Genomic DNA, 13,114 nt, shown 5'->3' on the forward strand with positions numbered 1-13,114 from the left:
GGAAAAAAACAGGTGCAGGCGCTGTTGAGCAACACTTGGCATGAAAAAGTTTGAAGGTTTTATCTGTTTTGTCACACACCAGTTAATGGGTTCATTTTCCTTTGAATGGTAGACTTCCTGATGTAATTCACTTTATAAGATGTTGAATCACATCATATAAAATGTGGTGTGCCTCAGGAGTCAGCCCTTGGACCAAAACCATTTATTTTATCTTTTAATGACCTCATTTCTCTATCTAAACTGCTCAAATGTATTCTATTTGCAGATGATACCACTTCATTTTATTCTGTGGAAAGTTTAACACCATTGGATGTGGTCAAAAAGGATTAATTTAAAGAATATGGTTTTATGTAAATAAATTGTCACTAAATGTGGAAAAACAAACTGAATATTCAATAACAGAGGGAAAGACACCGATTGTTGTTGTATTGAATTGCTTTGTTATTTTAACAATGAAACTAACTAACTCGTTAAAGGTTTTAGGGGCCCACAGACACATTGGTTCTCCTGCCACACTGAGAAATTCCCCAGTTCAAGTCAAGTTGGTTGGGCTCTCTTGAGTGTGTTGATTTTCAACCCTCTTTGTATCATTTCGATTATAATTTCCGTTTCAAAAACGTGTGCTTTAATAAAACAATTTGTAGCAATCCAATAACTAAACGTACTCAGAAACGGTACCCCCACTGTCCCTAGATACTTCCCCCATTCCGACTCTCTGTCGTGCTTCACATGAGAGACGAAGCACAGTTAGAAAAATCTAATTTTCATCTCTCATTTTGAATAAAAGGTGATTATTTCATTCATATTTTTCATTGTTGGGAGTTTGTTAATTTGGTCTTGGCCTCCTGCAAAAGACAATAAAGCATACTTTAATAAAACACAGTCAATAAATCTTTTTTTTTTCTTTTTCCCCCTCTGTGAGACTATAATTAACTAAAGTTCAAACCAATCAGACTGAGGCCCAAAAAGAGGACATTAATATTTCAATTTTTCTCTTATTAATTTAATCACATTTCATATGCTGATTTGAATTGGCCACGCTCCACCACTCAGAGTTGACTCTAGTCCCAATCTAATTACTAATTATACGGTTGGAGGTTGATTGGCCCAATCCTCCCAGCCAAGGCCAATTTGACTCCCTCTGATGTTGAGCACCTTTCATGTGCGATGTCTCTCAGGTTTTGAGGACACAGTGTTTGTGCATTTTTCTCCCCGTGCGCGTGTGTGTGTGTGTGTGTGTGTGTGTGTGTGTGTGTGTGTGTGTGTGTGTGTGTGTGTGTGTGTGTGTGTGTGTGTGTGTATAGCTGTGTGTATGGATGCCTGTGTTTTAATCAAATCATTATTCAGCACCCTCAGCAAAGGAAAATATTTTCCCACTGCTTCTGGCTGACTGAAATCTAAACAACAAACTGAAAGATCTGACTCCAGGTCGTTCTCCTTAATAACATAAACATGGGTTTGTGCTGTAGTTAGTTTTTTCTTACCTAGAAATAAATGATTCAAACAAATCCTCCACAAAGTGTTGTTCTGTGACCTGAGAGAAAATAATGTTTTTCATTGTGGACCTACACATAGCTATGTTTATTTTGTTAATTGGAGATTAAGTCAATAGATGCAATGCCTTAAATAATAATTTGGAGTGAAACATGATTAATACTCTGAATTTAAGATTAATTTGCAGTGTGTGATAATGCGTTTTACCTGTGGTCTGTTCCAGCATTGAGGTCAGGGTCTCTGATCAGTCATGTTTCAGGCAGATCACATTAGTTTAAGATCTTTTTTTATTTTAATTTGGCTGCAACAAATACGCTTTTCCATAGATAAGAAGACCAATGAACTCTCATATACCTGATAATTGAAGCATATTTCTACCTCTATCTCCCACTGATCCTCTGTTCACTTCCGCTGAACCAAGAGGAGCATATTCACCAGCCGACACATTGATTTAAATGAAATCTGCCCTCAAATGTCCAGTAATGTTAATTAAATTCAAGCTTGCTCCTGCCAGGCCTGGCTTCATTTCATTTAAACTGCTCCAGTGTGATTGAAGCTCATTAAATGGAAACAAAAACACTGGGAAGTTAAGAAATATAGACTGAGGATTAATCACATCCTTTTTCGTGTTTGTTAGAAGACTATTTGTTTCAAGCAGGACCCGTATGGAGGTGTAGTGATAAGCAGTGTCGCCTCACAACAATACCCCGGGTTGATTCCTGGCTGAGGTCTGTCTGCTTGTGCTGATGTACTTTTCTTCCTGTAGTTTGTGTGATGACTCTAAATTGGTGCGATTCTTTCTTTCTTTTTCTTTTTTTTCTGTGTCACTCTTTGCAACTGGTTCTTCAGCAGAGCAAACTCCCAGTAACTGCAAATACAGCTGTGCGAGCAGTTGTGAACGTCTCGCCTAAAATGGAGTAAAATGAGTGTTTCTTTCTCACCTTCATCTCAGTTGACCTGTGTTTTTTCTCAAAGAAAATGCATAATGATCACTAATCAAGTTAGTGCCATTCATTTCTGTTGTTAGCTTTTGTTACAGAATAAAAATAAATAAATAAATAATAATAATAATAAAGCATGTTTCTTGCCTCTGGCTCTCTCCTTCTGTTGATGGCGGCACAAACTAGGAACACTGCGGCGTGATCGCAGTGTCTGGTGTGCCAACCTGCAACTGTGAGACCGTGAAACACATTTGAGCAGCGTCGCAGACTCCTGGGAGCCGTGCTCACTGCAAAGCAGCCTGGAGAAGTGTGGTGAATACCTTATGGTGAAAGTGTGAAATGTGAATGATAGCAGGCAGCCAGGGGACAACAAATGTTGTTTTTAAAAAAATTTGTATTATTGTAAGAGGGAGCATTTCTTTATCTTTGTATGTTTGTATGTGTATATGATTTCATAATCAAATTGAATACAAGAAAGTATTTGTTTAATTTTCATTTAATATTTATTTTCATGTGCATCCATTGGCATGTTTGGCTGACTTGCATAGACGGCTGTGATGCTAATTGGGTGTAATTATCTAAATGTGTATGACACTAAAGCTGTATGTGTTTCCCTCATCTCTTCTTGTCAAATTGCATGCATCATGTAAATATGTAAGCATGTATATCTGGCCTTAGATGGTAAAAATACAAACCTCTCGCTAAAATGATATGGTAGGATAGAGACGCGTGATACTGCTTGAAGTAGATGTGGTCATAAAGGTGACGCTGCCTCAAGAACACATCCTCTACAAAATAGGCCAAATTCCACCGACTCCATGAAGGACATACAAACACCTGAAGGAAACATGAATGACAGAGGAGGTAATTTGACCGTTGGAGAGTACCGGCAACAGGTGCAGCTCTTTGTTGTCATGGCAACCATTTAAAAAAAGGTATGGTTAACACGCTTTACAACTTACATTATTATTGTTATTATTATTGTTATTATCATCATCATTATTATTATTGTCATTATTATTACTGTCATTATTATATTATTATTTGTGTTGGAAATGACAAGTATTGTAAAATAACATGTTTAAAAAAAACATTTTAGGAGGGGAGAAATGTTTTCGTTATTGTATTGCCACCCCAACAGTCACATGCTTTCTACTTCAGCAGATCCTGCGTCTTTTATGCTTACTTTGATGTTAGTGGCGGTAGAATGTTTGTGAGTTATTTCTCGACTCTCGACATATAATCAAAGTAAGAAAAAAAGAGCTTGTATTTCAAAACGTTGGATGTTATCTGATCTTATGACATGCTAAAATATGGAGTTTTGGCTTATTCAAGAATGAGGAATTAAACAAAAATGGTTTAAAATCTGTTTAAAAACTGTTTATTTGTAATAAATCTAAAAGTTTCAATGTTTGAATCAGATCAACCTAAAATATAACTGTTTCAGATCTTCATATATATATATATATATATATATATATATATCTGCACCTGGAGCCAACTTTGTTGACACAACCTCTAATCAACATTTTATATAACTCTTTGAGTCTACATGGCTCTACGTGTGTGTGGGCGTGTGTGTATGTGTATGTGTATAACTGCTTGTAGCTCATAACAGTGTGTGTATTTGAAAATGTCATCTCAATTAGTTGCTGAGCCTCGAGTCGTGAGAGCTCTGGCAGGGCAGTAATGAACGGCATCGCACTGGGACTAAATGACACCACAGCAACCGGGAGGAATGACTAGAATATTCTGTTGCCCCTTAACAACTTTCCTGCCTTGGCGACTGTGTGCAGGACACAATGAAAACTGTTTGGCCAGTAGATGTGCGTTTCATTGGAAAAATAGAAACCAGAGCAGCTGCTGTTGTTGCTGAAAAATGTACATTACATCTCCACCATCCGTTACCGTCGCTGCTGTGTTTCCAGGTTCAGAGGTTTGCTCCAACAACCACTCTCTCTCTCTCTCTTTACAATTTCCTCCCGGGCTGCTATTTTGAATTTCTACCTACAAATCCTCATTGCTTGTGGCCTCAGAGGCAACATTTACCTCACAATTTTAGGCCACTGCAACATCTGCAATCAGACAAAGACTTCAAATTATGCTCATTTGCTCTGGATGATGGTATAGATGCACGGCTGCTGTAATGGAGGCTTTGCGCGCAGACAATTAGGGTCTAGTATAATTAAACTGTCTTTTATCTATCACAGTCATTACATAGACCACATCTGAAGACAGAATGTGGACATTAGGCAAGTCACATTAAAATGTAATTGACTGGTAAATAAAGTAAACAAATAAATTATCTCCACAGCTGTGCAGCTCCAGTCAAAGAATACGCAAGAAAAAGACTGTTGCCATAGCCTTGACTGCAGACACATTAGTATTCAGTTTTGATGCTTGTTTTGAAATCAGCGGCGTACCTTTAAAGCTCATTTATTCTGATGCTCTCTTGTTATTATCGCAATGATTGCCACCTCTTGTATCTTTTATTTTCGTCCTGTACGGCGAGGGTTTGAGCCCACCATGTGCCTCGACTTCTCTTGACTTTGTCCCCTGCAGCTTTAACTGGCGGTGACGTCAGCATGTGAAGGAGAGAGGTTGCCAGAGGAAACTGTCAGTAGTGACTTTTGACAGCCTGCGTGATGGAGGCTTCCAACAGAGTCATGGTCTTGTTAATGACTGCACCGCACAATGGGCCTGATTTAAATGCACCAATCAACCCTTATCTAAATATCAGACCTGATTATTAAGTAGCTGCATATCAGTAGCACTGATTGAAGACATTTTATTATTAATTATTCCACTAGTGTCTTTTTTTTTTTTAAAGGGCTATCACATCCCCTGTCTTTTTTTCTCTGGGGTTTAATTAAAGTTAGCTTAACTACAATCGTAACTTTAAAATTTGAGCATTTTTTTTTCAATTATTATAGTGTAGCAATGATATGCTTTTTTCCTGTTGGGTAAAAAAATTGTTAAATTTTACCCAATGTCATGATTAAAACATGATACAGTAATAATGAGCTGGTTTAAATCAGGTCTCTAATATATGCAAATGCTGTCTTTCTTCTGTTGTTTTTAGCTTGTTTGCATGTTCAAATAAATTTCATTTGATCATGATATTTAAAAAAAAAATCAAATGCCAGGCTGAACATGATGTATTTTTTTTATATACAAAATTTTAACAAAGAAGGAATGTTTTACCTTCATACATCTGAATTAGTTTGAATATCATTATACAAATAAATGCCATTGTGATGCTTGCCTGTACTATTTGAACAAATAAGAATCAATATGATATAGTGGTGACAATATGTTCTTATATTGTTCCAGAAAGATGTATAGTCCATTTCAATATTGTGCGTCTTCAATGTTTTACATTTTTGATAGATTTGTGACTTTATATCCTGTTTCTCCACCGAAGCTTGATTTATTCATCGTTCACGTCTCGGTGGCAGAGATAAAAACACCACTGCTGTCTGTATATTTTCCATCCCTCCCGTGGTCGTGCTCTGCTCCCTCACACGATGCTGGCCCCAGCCAAACTGATCTGACATCTCTAAATTGCATGGCGATGAAACCATATCACAGTGTTCAGATTTCAATTCTGCTCCTTGGGGAAATATTGTTTCAAGCCATTACTCTTCATCAAGAGGACGTCATACCCACTCTATGGAGCTATTGTCCTCCGTGGCCCATGTTTTCAGCTGTGCCCCTGAGACAATAGCATACGTGATGCACAAGCTGCTGAACTCCTGTCACGCAGCCACAAAGAACCACGGTGCCGTGATCAAAACCCGTAAACGGTCCTTGCATGGAAATTTCATCATTATTTTGAGACTGAGATGCATCAAACAGCATTCCCTTGATGAGATGATCATATGCTGAAATGGTGTAGCTCTAAACGTATTTATTAAAAGGCAGAGTGTCATGAATCACTTGGATGCCGTGATCTTCCCCACTGTCGGTGTTGAATATGCTCAGTTGCAGTGCGACTGGCACAGCACCAATGATCCGTGCCTGTTCCCCATTCATCTTTGCTGCTCGCTCTGTGTACAGAATGCCACAAATTACAGCCCTGGCGGAGTCACGCTGCTCTAATCCTCAGCAGAACTGTGAGGGGTTATGTGGGGAACCCCGCCAGTTACCTTGGGGGGGCGAATGATCTCCGCGACCTACCCCTACTAACCCCAGTGGTCGTACCGCAACAGGAAAAGATCTATCTCTGCTTATTATGACTTGCACCTCCCACCAGTGCCACAGAAGATGAATCATACCTGTCAATCCTTATCCCTGGTGCAGGGAGGCCGTGTTTGTTTATATTGATCGGCAGCATATGTGGCACAGCTGTTGCTGGAGGAGGCTGATGCTGGCAGAGGTTCGTTCACGCTTCCCCTTGGCAACAGTACAGTTGGCAGGCAAGACAGCAAACGGTACGCACTCGACTAATCAATACAAACAATGAGGCAGCAAATCAAGAATAATGTTGGAGCAGACAGAATTGAGGAATTATTTTATGTTATTTCTGCCCCCCCCCCTCTCCCTACATCTGTTTAAGTCAACTCAAACCGTATTTTGTTGTCATAATTTACACATTCTTTTTAATTGTGTCTCTGTCATCTCAAGGTTGTTTGGAGAAATCTCTGTGCCTTGTTTATCTGTACAGTAATTGCACACTAAAAAAAATTGGACACAGTGGTTGTTGCATTATCCACATTTTAGTATTGGAAGACCTTCAAGTTTAGTTTCCCATGAAAAAAAAAAGAGCTCTGTAAAAATGGGACTATTATACCCATGTGGATATGGCACATAAAAAAATACAGTGGAGGGACTCATCGGTGCACAAACTTTCAGAATTAATTGTCTGCGTGACGGCTCGACACACCAAAGAAATCCGGAGTCGCATTCTGTGTGAAATCGTAAGAGCAAGTGTAGCCAAATTATTACTCAAGCTACAGCATCTGGGAATGATTAGTGGCCATTAATTGGTGTTAACTGGTGCTACTAGTGTTTACAGAGTTGAAGGATAATTAGCTGGGGGTCAACTCAATGCTGAAATTAACATGTCAGAACTCTGCAGTCGCCTCATGACAACTCGACGAGGTGGTGGTGAGGTGTACCGGATTTTGTTGGCAGGGCAGCGTAGGATTTTATGTATCGCTGTGTGTGTGGACGTGTGCATGTTTAGGGACAAATATAAATTGAGTGTTTATGAAACTGTGCTGCTGTGGATTCATTGCATGAGCGATCGTGACACAAATCACGCACTCCAAGAATAGCTCTCAGCAGGAGCTACGTTTGACGTGCCAAAGCAAACGGTTAAAAATAAATACTCTAAATGGGTCAACGAGTCTGCAGTGTGACCAGCGGAGGACCTCGCGGAGATCCAGCTGCAGCACCTGTACAAACACCAGAGCTGAGCAGTTAGCGCACACAGTTCATGACTTAGGAAATCACCATGAACTTCACAAACCTCTGGAGTTTATCATCAGATGTGTCGAGTGTGTTCCGCAAACAGCTGACATTATCAGTTATCTATAACCCATCAGCAGGCTGGCGTGTGCCAGCCGAGAAGAATTTTCTGTTGGTTATGCTCACATCCCAGCTCTTTTTCTCTCTAAGTGGATAAATAATCCAACAATGGAATTCTGCTGGGGGAATTTTGCCGATGGATACTGAACCAACCAACCAACAAAAATGGACCCAAGGTCAATCCATTAGGATCTAGTGTGTGCACACTTTAAGTACAAGCAAGCTAACTCACAGCATATATCAAGGGAGAACATGCAAACTCAGAGAAAGACCAAGAACTGTGGTCTTCTTGCTGCGAGGCAAGAGTGCTGACCACTGCACCGCCGCATGGCAAAGGAAACTCTGAATCTGATTTTAAAGAGGGAAGCAAATGATGCAAGCACAAAGAGGTTCATGCATGTGGTTCATCAGGTCTTAGTTGTGACACACTTGAAAGCTACATGCTTGATTCGTGTGGTAATAAACTAAAACTCCTCTGTTTCATTTGATTACAAAGACATCCAGACAGATTCAAACAAGGCTCTGAGTCAGTTTTTGGTATTTGTTGAAATTCAAACGGATTTCTTTGTGAGCCTTTGACAACTGCCGCACATCATAAAGGAGGTTCTGCTGCGATCGCCCTGAAACATCCGAACCCTGCCCGCACTTGAGGATAACCGCTAACCATCAGAGTCGCTGGGCTCCGATACAGGATAATGACTGGAGCGAGACGGGACTAAATCCATTGTACGATAACGTATCTCTTTAGGTCTGTGTGACTTCTTTTTTTTTTTTTTTTTCTTATAGGAGGGCCGACGTTTCATAAAACCTAAATTCATTTCATTCTGTATCAGTGCTGATACGGTTCCCCCATCAGTGACGGGGAACTCTGGGGCTGCGAGATAGAGAGGGGAGAGAATTCACCGCACACTGCAGACAGTGCGGGAAAAGTGAGATAAGAATATTAAACAGGAGGAAGAATTGTGTCTTCTCCTGCAAACCAATAACATGACTGAGGATGGAAATGAAAAGGGAGCACTCAACTTCAGCCTCCAAGAATCCATGTGACAAGTTTTAGAGGGCACAGTGTGTTTCTCAGTATTTCTGGATTGAATTGGAAGACACTATTCCATGAAATGCTATTTCACTTCAATCACGCGGCCCTCTTTTAATCAATATGTCTATTAAAGTAATCCGAATACATCACTACATCAGACTTGTGACAAGTTTGAATGAAAACACACACAAATAAAAACGCATGGTCAGAAATGTAATTCTCAAAATGCAACTGCTGCCTTGAGCCTCTTCTACAAACACGCCTGCTTTAGATACACACATTTGGAAGACATCAGAGAAGATGAATGACAGAAGCTATTGACGACTCTGCAAATTCAAAATGAATTACATTTTTTTCTCCGTACAGCGAGACATCCGACAAATGTAATAAATATCCATCTATCTTCCATACGGCTATCCAGCTTATTGTCACGGGGTCCCGGAGCCAGGGCACAGTTCAATCATTATCATGATTTTACTTTTGAAGCATTTCTCATACATAAAAGGCAGTTCAGAGTAATTTATAAGGAAGAAAAAAAAAAAGAATTTTAAATCATCAAAGCCATCAGAGACATGATAAAAACATAAACAGACATAAACAACGGCGAGAAAGCAGTGGATACTCCAGTGAATGCTAATCCATATAAAAAGGTTTTCTGTTGCTTTAATCAGCTACAATCAGACGATGCCAGGTAAATATGAAGATCCATATTTTTGGTGCACAAAAACAGAAATCTGCTTTTTATTTTTACCCGTTTCATTAGAGGAATATTCAATGGAGTAGCATTTGCATATCCTTAAGTACTATACAATTAATAATATTATTCTACAGTACGTAGGGACCCTAAGGTCATCAAAAACAAACACACCGAAAAAAATAAAGTGGGTCTATTATGTTCAGTTAAAAGCATTTGTAACAGGTGGATTAATATACACGTCCACATGAATACGTTGATTGTTAATCACGACTCTGCTTTTCAGACGTTTCAACCAAGAAGTGAAAATGCAGAAAGACAATTTCACTGTTTACAACTGACAGTCAGAAAATTAATCAGTCCCCCTGATGATGACTGCAAATTGCCTGAGATTATGTTGACACGTCTTCAATGCGGCATGTAGGAGGAGGCGACGGCGGCAGAGCTGCCATTTAGCCCGCCAATGGCCCCGGGGGGATTCTTCTTCTTCTCTAGCATTCCTTTTAATGTCTGGCAATTAAAGGCCCGCCTAACTGCCGGAGAGAAGGAGTGATGGAGGGGGAGAGGAATAGAGGGACTGAGTGACGGGGTGTTAAAGAGTGAGGTTCAAAGAGACAGACAGACAGGGAGTGAAGCACTAAGAAGACGACAGCGCAGGCATCCACACAAACGGATTTAAATGCACACAGAGTGAAAGTTAGATGGACACATTAGATAAACAGACGCACTCTGTTTCATATTGTCTTTGCTGTGTGGTCACTTCTAATTGCCGACATTCATTCAACTCAAACACTTTTTGATGGTCATACAGAAACATCCACAGAGTGAAATAAGGACATATAATGGGTTTCATCTTCTAAAAGTTTGTGGATATAAAAACAAGCCTAACCTTCCTGAGTCACTAATGGGATGCTCGGAGGGTCGCTTTCAACAGTCGTACATAATAACACACACAGGTATGTTTGCCTACATGAATATTGTTATATTGTCTGCTTTTGGTATGTTTGACAAGGAGGCACAGATCAGCTCACCCTTCAGTAGAGATGTTGTTATTATGGTGAGAGTCATTTCCTTTGGCTGGCTCCCAAAGACTTTTATTTGGAGACTTTAATAAGTGATATTCTCTGTTGAACGTCCTCTTAAGTCTTGCAATCTTTATTCCATGTCTTGCGTTTTTCTCACAATGTTGAATTTGCCACAAATCGTTTTCTATTTTGTGTTTTTCTTCTCCCCCCATCCATGGCATCATTAGTAGGGCAATCCAATGCAAATCAGCACATGATCTTTGTAAATCAGGCCTATCAAGTTAAGTCCCACACTTCTTTTTGGAAATTACTGTGAGGTTTAGGTTTATGTGTACTTGTAATAGTATAATTCCAGATGGAAACCGTACACAGTGATCGACATCACGCAGGATCAATGTAGACGGTGGCAAATCCGATTATGGGAAAAGCGCCGCCACAGAACATAATTGAATTCTTGTTCACTTTACACTTACAGATCCTCGGGGACGATCCCATCGTCTCTTTAAAATGTCGTTTGTACATTTCAGTGATGGGCACTAGCCATACATTTCAACTGTTCATCATGACAAATCCATCCTGCCTCATTTCCAGCGGCAGTAGCAGTTGATGCTAATGCTTTCCATATCTATCAGTGTGACAGGCACAGCACGTTGGTTTGTTTCACTCAACGGGAGAAATTAATCACACACATTTAGTATAACAAGAGAACATTTGAGCTCTGCATTAACTGCACTCATGCTGGTTCTGATGGCCATATTAAGACAATAGTTTCAGGCTTCTTATTGAGGCTATTTGTTAACAGGTTTAACTTAACTGTCACAGCAGCTTTTGGGCAGGTGCATTGAGCTGTACGCGCTGACTGTTTGTGATTATGATATAGGACCATGCTTAGAAAACCCTTTTTATTTTCCTGTACAGTTGTGTTATTTTTTCTTTTTTTCTTTCATTAATAGAAATGATTATTGATGACGAATGTCTTTGAAATACCTGGTCAAATGACGGGGGGGCAGTGTTGAAGAACCCGCTTTGAATGGCAGCTTTGTGTAAAGTCAAGCATTATACAGGCACATTATAGACAGATTACATCTATTAGTTACTGCTGTGCAGCATGCAAATGGCATGCCCATGGGAGAGCACAAAATCATTTTAAACTTCAATAAGTTACAAGCGGTGGCAAGTCTCCCCATAATCTGCACAAAGCCCCAGGCAGCAATGAGGCTGAATGCAATTAGGAGGAAATAAAATTCTACACAGTAAACAAAGAAAAAAAATATGTTAAAAGGCATAAAAAAAAAAGAGAGAGAGAGAGACTGATGAAAGAGAAAGGAACATTGTGGAGTGAGATTGCCTCATCTTTGACGAGGTCGGCTGTTGCTTTAATTGTCACAGCACAGAGCTATTGTTTCCAACAAGGAGCCACTGGTGATAATCTTACAAGGAAACAATGACTTGAGGCCAACGTGTCAAAATAATTTCACAATTTAATTAATTTCAGATACACACACACACACACACACACACTCACAATGCTGCTCTGGATAATTGTTAAATTTTTGGAAAATGTAATAGTGCGGTCATTGTTAGATCTGATAATTATGTGTACACTCAGGTCTTTGTAGTTTGATTTGAGTATTTAAATCTCATAGATTTACACCTCTAAGCTAAAAAAAAAAAAAGGATTGTTTAAATTAATTTGTGTGAAAGTATCAGTAACACGTCATGTTTAGTATTTAAATGCATGTTTTGGTGTCTGTAAGAATGCTTGAATAAAGAAATGCACTGATGAACAATGAAATGAAAAGCAGCTGCAAGTTTCCTCCCGAAGTCCAAAAACATGCAGGTGAATTTAACTGGTGACCCTAAAACGCCCCGAAGTCTGTGTGTGTGTGTGTGTGTGTGTGGCTGTCTGTCTTTGTGTTTGCCCCGAGATGGACTAGTGACCTGTCCAGGGTGTATCCTGACCTCGCCCACTGTAAGCTGGCATTGGCTCCCGTGACCCTGCATAGCAGAAAGCAGTATAGAAGATGGATTGCTGGAGGATGAGATGAGATGACACTTTATTCATTCCACATGGGGGAAATTCAGTCATTCACAGCAGCTTGGTGAGCAGATTGGACAAAAAGAGCCTCCTGCAGCACTCCAAGTAACAAATAACAAGTCTTCTTAATCTTCCTCAAATGTAAATGTGTTGGTTGTTTCAGTATAAAGCTTATTGCTCTCGAAAGTTAGACCCTTACAGTAACATGCACTTCACAGATATATACCAAGCCCAGTTGATTCATCTGCTTTGAGAGTGATGCAAAAGTCGAAACTCAAATGATTACAGTTGATCTCAAGGTAGCGTCTTCATATTCAGTTGACTAAGTTAAATGCTATTCTTTATAGTAGTTGT

Source organism: Blennius ocellaris, assembly GCF_963422515.1.
Source record: "Blennius ocellaris genome assembly, chromosome: 20".
Lineage (NCBI taxonomy): Eukaryota > Metazoa > Chordata > Actinopteri > Blenniiformes > Blenniidae > Blennius > Blennius ocellaris.